Raw genomic sequence first — 12,117 nt, forward strand, 5'->3', positions numbered from 1 at the left:
GCCGCCACCACCTCCCTCCGGCGGAGCTAGCCGTTGTTCATGGCCTCCCCCACGCCCCCTCCTCTCGTCCCTCCCCTTCCCTCACCACCCAACTGAACCAACCAGCCCACCACAAACCCTCACCTCGTTACCGACGCGTCGCCGCCGTCCCCCACGAATGGTGACGTCCCCACGATCTGGATCCCCACGAACCAGCCGCTGGCGACCACATCCACTCCACCGCCGGCGCCACCTCCAGTCCCCTTCCTGGCTGGAGATCCCCTCTTCTCCAATCCCACCCGCGCTCCACAGTCGAACCCTACACGCGCGCGCGTGCCAGGAGCCGCCCCGATCTGCGAGATCTGGCGCAGCCGCGTGTCGTGGGGCCTCCGGGAGGCAAAGGCCACCACCGCCGCCGCATCTAGGCGCTTCTCCACCACCTCGGTATCCCCTCTTCCTCCTCCTGTGCCCCCAAATCTAGCCCCGCCGGCGACTCTGCCCTCTACCCCGCTGCCGGCTCCCCCCAACATCTGCTCCTCCTCTCCCCTCCCCTTCCCTCCAGACCAACTCGACCTAGGCTGGTCGCGTCCTCCAGATCCATCGGCAGAGGAGGAGGGGGCGCCTCCTCCCACTGCCACAGCGCCCTCCAACCTTCTCTCCTTCCTCGCGCGTGCCTGAAACCCTAGCAACGGCACTCGAGGAGTGCTGGTGGTGCACCGAGCGCTTCCCCTATTGGGGCGGCGGCCCCGACCTCATCGTCAATGATGCCACGCTGCTCATCCACCATGGCGTCAAGGCCGACGAGGAGTCCGGCAAGGTCGCCGACCCGGAGTCCACCGACAACCCCGTCATGCTCGCCATCGTCTGCACAAGTACCGCAAGATGGAGGAGAAGCTCGTCCGCGTCTCCGAGGAGACCACCACTGGCGTCAAGCAGATGCAAGAGTCCGGCACTCTCCTGCTCCACGCCATCAAAGTCACCAAGAGCAAGTTATACTTCCGTTCTTCCCATTTTACAGAGTTTCAGATCTGATGCTCTGTTTCAGCAAAGCATGGCAGTATTGATTCACATGGTTCAAATTACATTAAAAGCACTACAACTGTGGTTCAGATTTTGAATAACCTTTTTGTTTATCAGGTTGCCTGCTTAGCTTCCATGGACCTTCAGTTAGATTTGTTGAAGCTGCCACGAGATTTATTTATGCGAATAAATTTGCAAAACAGAAAACAACAATTGCGTGTTGTGCATGGTCTTATTGCTCGGTCACTTTGAGGGTATAAGTTACTATATTTTGAGTGAATGTTATGGTGTTGTACATATGATGCACTTTAAGGGCACACTCAATGTTTATTACCAATTGAGTTAGATGTTGTCACGACCGGTTTTTCCGGGTATTAATTCCCAGAAAATGGCCCTTGTGCTCATCAGCCCCAGGATTACTGTTAGCTGATGAGGCACCAACATGATACAAAAATTCCAAGCAAAACACAAAATATGTAGTACAAGACCATTCTGGTCTGTGAGTACAACAATTGGTTTCTAGTGGTTGATGGCGGAAGCGGGTTGTGAATCATCAGTGTCTATGGGACTCCATTTCCCACAGGAACAGCTGACCAGGCTAACTCCTATCTTCGCGAGGCTGCTATCACCATTGCTTAGGTTCCGGGGCTGTCATCACAGTCGCTCCTCTCCGCGCAAGAAATCTGGTCAAGACAATAGCCAGGGACAAGCCAGTGAGTACTTTGAATGTACTCGCAAACATTATGAACCTGGGTATAATATAACAACGATGTTCCGAAATATTTATGCTCATGACGTCAGTCACAAAAGGTAAATAAATCTCTGATGCATGTAAGCAGGTTATTTATGAAAATGCAATAACATATTAATAATAAAAGGCACCGATCGGGTGTCTGAAGCGACGCCTCGAAAGGTCAGTAAATAAAGAGGAATACCTCAGTCGGGCGTCTGAGGGACACCACATAAAGGGCTTATAAAAGAAATGCCACAGTCGGGCGTCTCAGCGACACCACATAAAGGGCTTATAAAAGAAATACCACAGTCGGGCGTCTCAGCGACACCACATAAAGGGCTTATAAAAGAAATGCCACAGTCGGGCGTCTCAGCGACACCACATAAAGGGCTTATAAAAGAAATGCCACAGTCGGGCGTCTTAGCGACACCACATAAAGGGCTTATAAAAGAAATAACAAGCATGCCACAGTCGGTCGTCTGAGCGACACCACATAAAGGGCTTATAAATATTCACAGTGAATACCCAGGAGGTAAAACCATCCCAGGGATACTCGGTATTTCAATTAATATAAAGGTGTTAGTCCACAATAAAAATAATAATCATCATAAGTCTCAAGTCACGATCCATGTTCTGGTTTAACAGTTTTTCTCCTCCGAAGACCAACACTAAGACCAACACTTGACCCATCCCAGACTGTAATCCTTAACCATGGACACGGCTATTCGAATAGGTTTAGTCTCTGCAGAGGGTGTACTCTTTACCCACGAGTAACGGATTCCTTTAGTCCATCGGGACTAATTCCGTCTATGGTCTTTTTGTTGAAAACACACCTAACTTGCACACACCAGCTTAACTCACACGTGTCTGGAATCACCCATGACACCTGTCAAGCAAACTCTAAGTGGGGAGGCTACAACCTCGCGTAGCATGGGATCAAATTTATATTGCACGCTCTAAGGGGTGGCCTCCCCTCTCGGTCTCAACCGGAAACACCCATGCCCCCGGACTAGGTGGCCTGCCTACCAGCTACAACCGGTATCTTCCACCATGGCCTCTCTATACGGTGTGTGCTAGAAAGAGGTTGACAACTTACTGAATCGTACTCTACTTGCTGTAGAGACGAGTGGTAGTACGAAACAAGTATGGGGGTTACTGGAACAACACTCGATCTAGGGTCGATTCAGGAGGTTTAAGTATTCCCTGCATGATTAGCATAACGAATGTATTTCATCCAACAGACAGAGTCACCACTCATCATACCCCCCATGCCATGCCGGACACACTCGTCTCGAGGAGGAACTAGGGATAAGCTCGGGTCTACCCAAGACAGAGACTTTCCCGTTTTCCTTCCGGTAGGCACGAAAGGCATACGAGGATGATCACTATCACAAGCATGTCCATTTCCAACAGCAAGGAAATTTTCAATAAGCATTCATGCAAATGATCACATCACCACATAAAATAACGAGTTCTACATATTGAGGTGGTGTCATGATCGTGTCAAACAATGCATGCAAAATATTATGCCAGGGTTCAGAATGCTTGCCTTCAATGTGTGGAAAGGCAGGGTGCACTCCAAATCTTTTGAAAGTTTTCTCCTCTCTCCAAAATCCTATTTAAAAATATTTCTGAATCAATATATAGTTTCAAAAACAGTACCAAAAAGTTGTCTGAAACTTTTTGAAATAAATCTTAAAATAAACTAGACAATATTTGAGAGAGGTAGGAAAAAGAATCAACTCATTTGGAGTTGTAATTAAAAAGTTATAGCCAGTCAAAGTCCTGGTCAAAATCTGTTTTTTTAATAAAACAAAAAAAGAAAAGAAAACGTTTTAAAAATGTACACGTCGAAGGCGCATTCTGGAAATGCGCTTCCACTTACTCCTGCGTGGACCGGCGCTGGGTCACTGACGGTGGGCCCGCCTGGCCCACTGGTCAGGTTTGACCAGTCCACGCGCGCGTCGTCCCCCTCCGACCGAACAGAGGCGGAGCTCCGGCGAGGATTGCCGGCAAACGGAGGCGTCCCTTGGTGATCTGAGAACATGGGTGTGCTCAGAAGGTCGAGACGAACCCGTGGGTACCCTCCATGGTCGCCGACATGGACGGAGTCGCCGGCGACGAGATTCGCGACGGAGAAGGCATTCGGGTGGATTTGGGGTCCTCGGCTATGGTGGCTCTCGGTCGGGGCTGAGGCGATGGGCGGCTCCGCAGGATCACGTGGAGTTGGGTGGTGGCGCTAGATTGTCGGGAGGTGCCTTGGTTGCGACGGAATCGGCCGAGACTTGGCGGCGACCGAACCGGCCGGACTCGGGGAAGATGGCCTTCCCCTCCTCGACTGCTGGCCATGGTAGCTCTAGGGGGATCATTTGAGGTTGCTTGAGGACTCAATTGAGCTCCGGGGCCCTTATATAGGCGGTGGAGGTCGGTCCCGAGGCGGCCGGCGATAAGGACGACGGCGAACCGCCATTCTGTGTGGCAGGGCGACGTGGAGGCGACGAGAGCTAGCCGACGAGCGAGGGGATAAGCTTGCGCGGCTCCCAGGGGTAGGTGGTGGGCCGGGGTGGCTCGGGCGGCGCCGACCGTGGCAGAGGCGCACTGCGGACGCCGGCGTGCCGCCAAGAGTGTCCTGACGGCGGCGCTGTACGGTGCCAGGGCCGCTTGGAGGTTTCTGGTGAGAAGGGGAGTGTGTGGCGCGGCTTTGCAGTGTGGGGCCAAACCAGGGGCGCGACGCGGCGGCTCGGGTACGCGGCTGCAGTTGGCGCGCTCTGGGCGCGCCCAGTGCACGCCCACCATCTGCTCGACGAAATGCCATGGCCTGTTAGGTGGCTTGGTTGGAGCTGGGGATTAGCAGGTCTAGTCTAGGGGTAGCTGGGATGCTAGTGGACATGCTTGTTGGGTCAGAGGATCAGGTCCACAATGCAAACCAAAACTCATGCCAAATCTGTCCATGCACTCCAGGTGTTTGACAAAATGCCACAGGCACCTAGGCTTTTCTTGGAGTGGCCAAATCTTCTAGATCCTAGTCTCTTTAGATGCACAAGAGGGTGGTGAGGTTAGTTTGACAAAAGGAGAAACTTGTTAGTGCAAGTTGTGCAAAACTACAATTCTGGACAGGAGGTAAATGGCATCATCTCATGAACCAAAAGTATTCCAATGGGTGCATGCTCCTGGAATTAGGGGTTTTGTAGGGTGGTCTACAAGCAGGGGAAAGAATCAAGGGCCAAAGAGCAAGCAAGAATATGGATGATGTACAAACCATCATGTTGGACCAGAATGAAGATGAGGTTGATTCACTCAAAATTTTCAAATAACATCACTGGGTTTTTGCATAAAGTTGAATCATATGCTACTACCAACATCCCATAATTTTGGTGGAAGCTAGAAAGAAATATTTAAATGAGTTGTAGTGCAAAATTGCCCACTGGACCAGAGAAGAGAATTGGGTGTAGAGCTCAAAATATTTCATGAATAAAAGTTATTTTTGCATAAAAGTGATTTAAAAACATCACCTGACATCTCCAAATTTTGGTTGGAATTTTAAGTGAATTTATCAAATGGTTGTAGTTCAAATATGGCCATATAACCTTGGAAAACCATTTTTCAAGAAAATAAAGATCAAGCAAATTAATTACGTAATTAGTTCTACTAATAAAAGAAAAGTTTTTCTTGAGAGTCTAAACAAGCCCAATAACATATTTGAAAGGTTTTCTTTGGGGGGGGGGGGAACTCCATAATAACAAGAGAGAAAAATGGTCCAAAAATCGAAAGGGAGCCCAGAAAATAATAATTTTAATTTCCTGGCAAAATTTTAATTAACAAAACAAGGTCAAAATTTTGGGGTGTCACAACACTACCCCCCTTAAGAAAAATCTCGTCCTCGAGATTTGTTAAGAGCGGTTTTGAAAAACAAATACCCCACGGTTACGTGTCTTTGCAAGCATGGTATGTGTTTGAGCGGAGGTGAGTCTGCTGCCGTGGTGCTGTGTGAAATGAAATAATCCACGTCGTGAGAAGATATACAATGCAACAACTCAGGGAAAAGAAATCTCACTCCATGATTTTCGCGGGAGAACAATAATACAATAGAGTCAAACCGCAACAGAACTACTCACATTAATAGAAACTAAATAATTTACTCGCCGCACAAACTCGGGGTACCACGCATAAGTTACAACACATAAGTAAAAGTTGCAAGAATAAACATAGCAGCGACATCTATAATGCAAATGGTAACTGGACGGGGTCCCGAGAAAATATCTCTGGATCTGGAACACACTCCTCTTCTATCGGGGAAAGCGGATTGATCAGACAATGAATGTGTCTCTCTTGGTCTGGCCTAAGTGGTCTGCCGATGGCGATCTGAGGATTTAAGTCTGCGAGACTCTGGAGGTAACCCATTACTCGCTGGGTCAAACGTTCTTGAGCGATGATGTACTGGACCAGGTTGGCCAGTACTGGGTCTCTCTCAATCCGTCTACCGGGAAAAGATGTTACTTCTCCGGGTGCTGCACGGCTCGGAAAGTAATAATACCCTCATTCACTGGCATAGGGTACCGCGAATCGAAGGCGAGCTAGTGCTTCGCAAGCAGCAGCTTCTATGGCCATATGTGGGGTTGGCATTGATTTCCCCATGAAGGAGACTTCCGTTGGATCTTGGTTGGAGTCTACGGGAGGGATGTGTACTGCTGCCCAATATTTCGAGGTGGAAGGTGTGATTCTCGATTTGAACAGCTCGTACTGGGGTGGCTGGTTAGAACCCATGGTACTGCAAGTAAAGTCCCACAATATTTTGACAAAGCTACCTGGGGTTGCATCTGGGGTTCTCAGATAAATACTGGGGCTCGGCATGATAGGAAAAAGGTTGTGAGGGTGGTGCACAAGGTGTGGGGTGCTTGGTAAGGTCACAAGGTGGCCTTTTTATTGCACTGGAGCTGGGTCATTTTACGGTGGTGAAAGGTAATAAATTTTCCAGCTTAGCTCCAAGGGTCGAGGTCAAGGCCACAGATACATACCTCACTAAAGTGACGTATCACTGTGGGGTGTTGTCGGGGTTGTCTTGGTAGTTGAGCCTGGAAAAATATGCAACTGCATGCTGACGCAATTATGCAAGGTTACTATCTAAAACAGGGGCACAACAACAGGCTACGTTAATTCACAAGGTCACACGGTTACAAAGCGAGGATACACTGAGACTTGGCACTACTCGGGTGACTTAGTCTACCTCGTTTATATCCAAACGGGCGTGCCTTGTGGATGTCGAGGTTTCTCCACGGGTCCCACTGTTGGAATTAGCCGGAGATGGTGGAGGAACTGCAGGGTCGGGGTAGCGATGATGACCATCATGGGGATTGTTAGCCACAATCCCGTTGGAGTGTGCTCCCAAAAGGCGATGAAGCACTTCTGGGGTCATCAAAGCATCTCAGTTGACGGCTGAAGCTGACCTCAGGGTCTCGATTGGGTGTCCGAATAGCACGACTGGGTTGTCGGTGTCGGGCTCGTCTTCTCCTCTTGTTGGGGTTCGATGAACCAGCTCTCCATGAGCTGCGATCAGATCAATGGTGATTTGATCGAATAGTGCCTCTAGTGCACCTACATAGCGCACTAGGTGCAATAATGCAGGATCTGTCTCGTGATCTCTGTTGGCAACTTGGGGTGGTCTACCATACCCTTCGCGTCTGGGGTAGTAGTAGAACAAGCGACAGTTAACTCTGGGCGACAACTGTCGGAGTTGAACTATAGCCTCTCGAGCAGCTATCTGGATGGCTTGTGGCTCGAAGGAAGTTGTCCTTCCGGTGAACCTGTAGGGGCGTTCTGGAGATAGACCCCTACCGTAGATGTGCACAGTGGCCCAGAATTGACGGCTTTCACCGCCCATGGGTCCTTGGTACACAACATATTCTGGGGGCTCTTCTAACGCATAGGCACGACGGGTGAGGTTTGCGAGTATGGTCACAAAACCTCCAAGGTTGGTTGCTGTGGTCTCATTGTGTACTACGGGGCCAGGCATTATGGCTCGGCTTGGGGTAGAGAATGTGCTGTGCTGGGTTGGGGCTAGCGTGCCCTTTTTATAGAAAAAGGGGACGGAGTCTTCCTTCGCACGCTTGTGAAGGAGACATCTTGGGTGCTGGTCACTAGCGCGTGATTGACAGGCTAGGTTGATAGGTTGGGCACCGACTGCCAAAAGTGTCGGGGTCACTATGTGGCTATCTTGCACGAGAAGCTTGGCTGGGGTTTGGTTAAGGTCTGGTGGGTTGGTTTGCCTAAGTTTTTCGACCTGGTTAAGATAGGATTAGCCAATGGTCAGCCTGGCTCTGATACCAAGTTTGTCGCGACCAGTTTTTCCAGGTATTAGTTCCCAGAAAATGGCCCTTATGCTCATCAGCCCCAGGATTACTGTTAGCTGATGAGGCACCAACTTGATACAGAAATTCCAAGCAAAACACAAAATATGTAGTACAAGACCATTCTGGTTTGTGAGTACAACAATTGGTTTCTAGTGGTTGATGGCGGAAGCGGGTTGTGAATCATCAGTGTATATGGGACTCCATTTCCCACAGGAACAGCTGACCAGGCTAACTCCTATCTTCGCGAGGCTGCTATCACTGTTGCTTAGGTTCCGGGGCTGTCATCACGGTCGCTCCTGTCCGCGCAAGAAATCTGGCCAAGACAATAGCCAGGGACAAGCCAGTGGGTACTTTGAATGTACTCGCAAACATTATGAACACGGGTATAATATAACAACGATGTTCCGAAATATTTATGCTCATGACGTCAGTCACAAAAGGTAAATAAATCTCTGATGCATGTAAGCAGGTTATTTATGAAAATGCAATAACATATTAATAATAAAAGGCACCGATCGGGTGTCTGAAGCGACGCCTCGAAAGGTCAGTAAATAAAGAGGAATACCTCAGTCGGGCGTCTGAGCGACACCACATAAAGGGCTTATAAAAGAAATGCCACAGTCGGGCGTCTCAGCGACACCACATAAAGGGCTTATAAAAGAAATGCCACAGTCGGGCGTCTCAATGACACCACATAAAGGGCTTATAAAAGAAATGCCACAGTCGGGCGTCTCAGCGACACCACATAAAGGGCTTATAAAAGAAATGCCACAGTCGGGCGTCTCAGCGACACCACATAAAGGGCTTATAAAAGAAATAACAAGCATGCCACAGTCGGTCGTCTGAGCGACACCACATAAAGGGCTTATAAATATTCACAATGAATACCCAGGAGGTAAAACCATCCCAGGGATACTCGGTATTTCAATTAATATAAAGGTGTTAGTCCACAATAAAAATAATAATCATCATAAGTCTCAAGTCACGATCCATGTTCTGGTTTAACAGTTTTTCTCCTCCGAAGACCGACACTAAGACCAACACTTGACCCATCCCAGACTGTAATCCTTAACCATGGACACGGCTATTCGAATAGGTTTAGTCTCTGCAGAGGGTGTACTCTTTACCCACGAGTAACGGATTCCTTTAGTCCATTGGGACTAATTCCGTCTACGGTCTTTTTGTTGAAAACACACCTAACTTGCACACACCAGCTTAACTCACACGTGTCTGGAATCACCCATGACACCTGTCAAGCAAACTCTAAGTGGGGAGGCTACAACCTCGCGTAGCATGGGATCAAATTTATATTGCACGCTCTAAGGGGTGGCCTCCCCTCTCGGTCTCAACCGGAAACACCCATGCCCCCGGACTAGGTGGCCTGCCTACCAGCTACAACCGGTATCTTCCACCATGGCCTCTCTATACGGTGTGTGCTAGAAAGAGGTTGACAACTTACTGAATCGTACTCTACTTGCTGTAGAGACGAGTGGTAGTACGAAACAAGTATGGGGGTTACTGGAACAACACTCGATCTAGGGTCGACTCAGGAGGTTTAAGTATTCCCTGCATGATTAGCATAACGAATGTATTTCATCCAACAGACAGAGTCACCACTCATCATACCCCCCATGCCATGCCGGACACACTCGTCTCGAGGAGGAACTAGGGATAAGCTCGGGTCTACCCAAGACAGAGACTTTCCCGTTTTCCTTCCGGTAGGCACGAAAGGCATACGAGGATGATCACTATCACAAGCATGTCCATTTCCAACAGCAAGGAAATTTTCAATAAGCATTCATGCAAATGATCACATCACCACATAAAATAACGAGTTCTACATATTGAGGTGGTGTCATGATCGTGTCAAACAATGCATGCAAAATATTATGCCAGGGTTCAGAATGCTTGCCTTCAATGTGTGGAAAGGCAAGGTGCAGTCCAAAACTTTTGAAAGTTTTCTCCTCTCTCCAAAATCCTATTTAAAAATATTTTTGAATCAATATATAGTTTCAAAAATAGTACGAAAAAGTTGGCTGAATTTTTTTGAAATAATCTTAAAATAAACTAGACAATATTTGAGAGAGGTAGGAAAAAGAATCAACTCATTTGGAGTTGTAATTAAAAAGTTATAGCCAGTCAAAGTCCTGGTCAAAATCTGTTTTTTTAATAAAACAGAAAAAGAAAAGAAAACGTTTTAAAAATGTACACGTCGAAGGCGCATTCTGGAAATGCGCTTCCACTTACTCCTGCGTGGACCGACGCTGGGTCACTGACGGTGGGCCCACCTGGCCCACTGGTCAGGTTTGACCAGTCCACGCGCGCGTCGTCCCCCTCCGACCGAACAGAGGCGGAGCTCCGGCAAGGATTGCCAGCAAACGGAGGCATCCCTTGGTGATCTGAGAACATGGGTGTGCTCAGGAGGTCGAGACGAACCCGTGAGTACCCGCCATGGTCGCCAACGTGGACGTAGTCGCCGGCAACAAGCTTCGCGGCGGAGAAGGCATTCGGGTGGATTTGGGGTCCTGGGCTATGGTGGCTCTCGGTCGGGGCTGAGGCGATGGGCGGCTCCGCACGATCACGTGGAGTTGGGTGGTGGCGCTAGATTGCCGGGAGGTGCCTTGGTTGCGACGGAATCGGCCGGGACTTGGCGGCGACCGAACCGGCCGGACTCGGGGAAGATGGCCTTCCCCTCCTCGACTGCTGGCCATGGTAGCTCTAGGGGGATCATTTGAGGTTGCTTGAGGACTCGATTGAGCTCCGGGGCCCTTATATAGGCGGTGGAGGTCGGTCCCGAGGCGGCCGGCGATAAGGACGACGGTGAACCACCATTCTATGCGGCAGGGCGACGTGGAGGCGACGAGAGCTAGCCGACGAGCGAGGGGATAAGCTTGCACGGCTCCCAGGGGCAGGTGGTGAGCCGGGGTGGCTCGGGCGGCACGATCGTGGCAGAGGCGCACTACGGACGCCGGCGTGCCGCCAAGAGTGCCCTGACGGCTGCGCTGTAGGGTGCCAGGGCCGCTTGGATGTTTCTGGTGAGAAGGGGAGTGTGTGGCTCGTCTTTGAAGTGTGGGGCCAAACCAGGGGCGCGACGCGGCGGCTCGGGTGCGCGGCTGCAGTTGGCGCGCTCTGGGCGCGCCCAGTGCACGCCCACCATCTGCTCGACGAAATGCCATGGCCTGCTAGGTGGCTTGGTTGGAGCTGGGGATTAGCAGGTCTAGTCTAGGGGTAGCTGGGATGCTAGTGGACATGCCTGTTGGGTCAGAGGATCAGGTCCACAATGCAAACCAAAACTCATGCCAAATCTGTCCATGCACTCCAGGTGTTTGAAAAAATGCCACAGGCACCTAGGCTTTTCTTCGAGTGGCCAAATCTTCCAGATCCTAGTCTCTTTAGATGCACAAGAGGGTGGTGAGGTTAGTTTGACAAAAGGAGAAACTTGTTAGTGCATGTTGTGCAAAACTACAATTCTGGACAGGAGGTAAATGGCATCATCTCATGAACCAAAAGTATTCCAATGGTTGCATGCTCCTAGAATTAGGGGTTTTGTAGGGTGGTCTACAAGCAGGGGAAAGAATCAAGGGCCAAAGAGCAAGCAAGAATATGGATGTTGTACAAACCATCATGTTGGACCAGAATGAAGATGAGGTTGATTCACTCAAAATTTTCAAATAACATCACTGGGTTTTTGCATAAAGTTGAATCATATGCTACTACCAACATCCCATAATTTTGGTGGAAGCTAGAAAGAAATATTTAAATGAGTTGTAGTGCAAAATTGCCCACTAGACCAGAGAAGAGAATTGGGTGTAGAGCTCAAAATATTTCATGAATAAAAGTTATTTTTGCATAAAAGTGATTTAAAAACATCACCTGACATCTCCAAATTTTGGTTGGAATTTTAAGTGAATTTATCAAATGGTTGTAGTTCAAATATGGCCATATAACCTTGGAAAACCATTTTTCAAGAAAATAAAGATCAAGCAAATTAATTATGTAATTAGTTCTACTAATAAAAGAAAAGTTTTTCTTGAGAGG

This window comes from Triticum dicoccoides, chromosome 7B (assembly GCF_002162155.2).
Source record: "Triticum dicoccoides isolate Atlit2015 ecotype Zavitan chromosome 7B, WEW_v2.0, whole genome shotgun sequence".
Lineage (NCBI taxonomy): Eukaryota > Viridiplantae > Streptophyta > Magnoliopsida > Poales > Poaceae > Triticum > Triticum dicoccoides.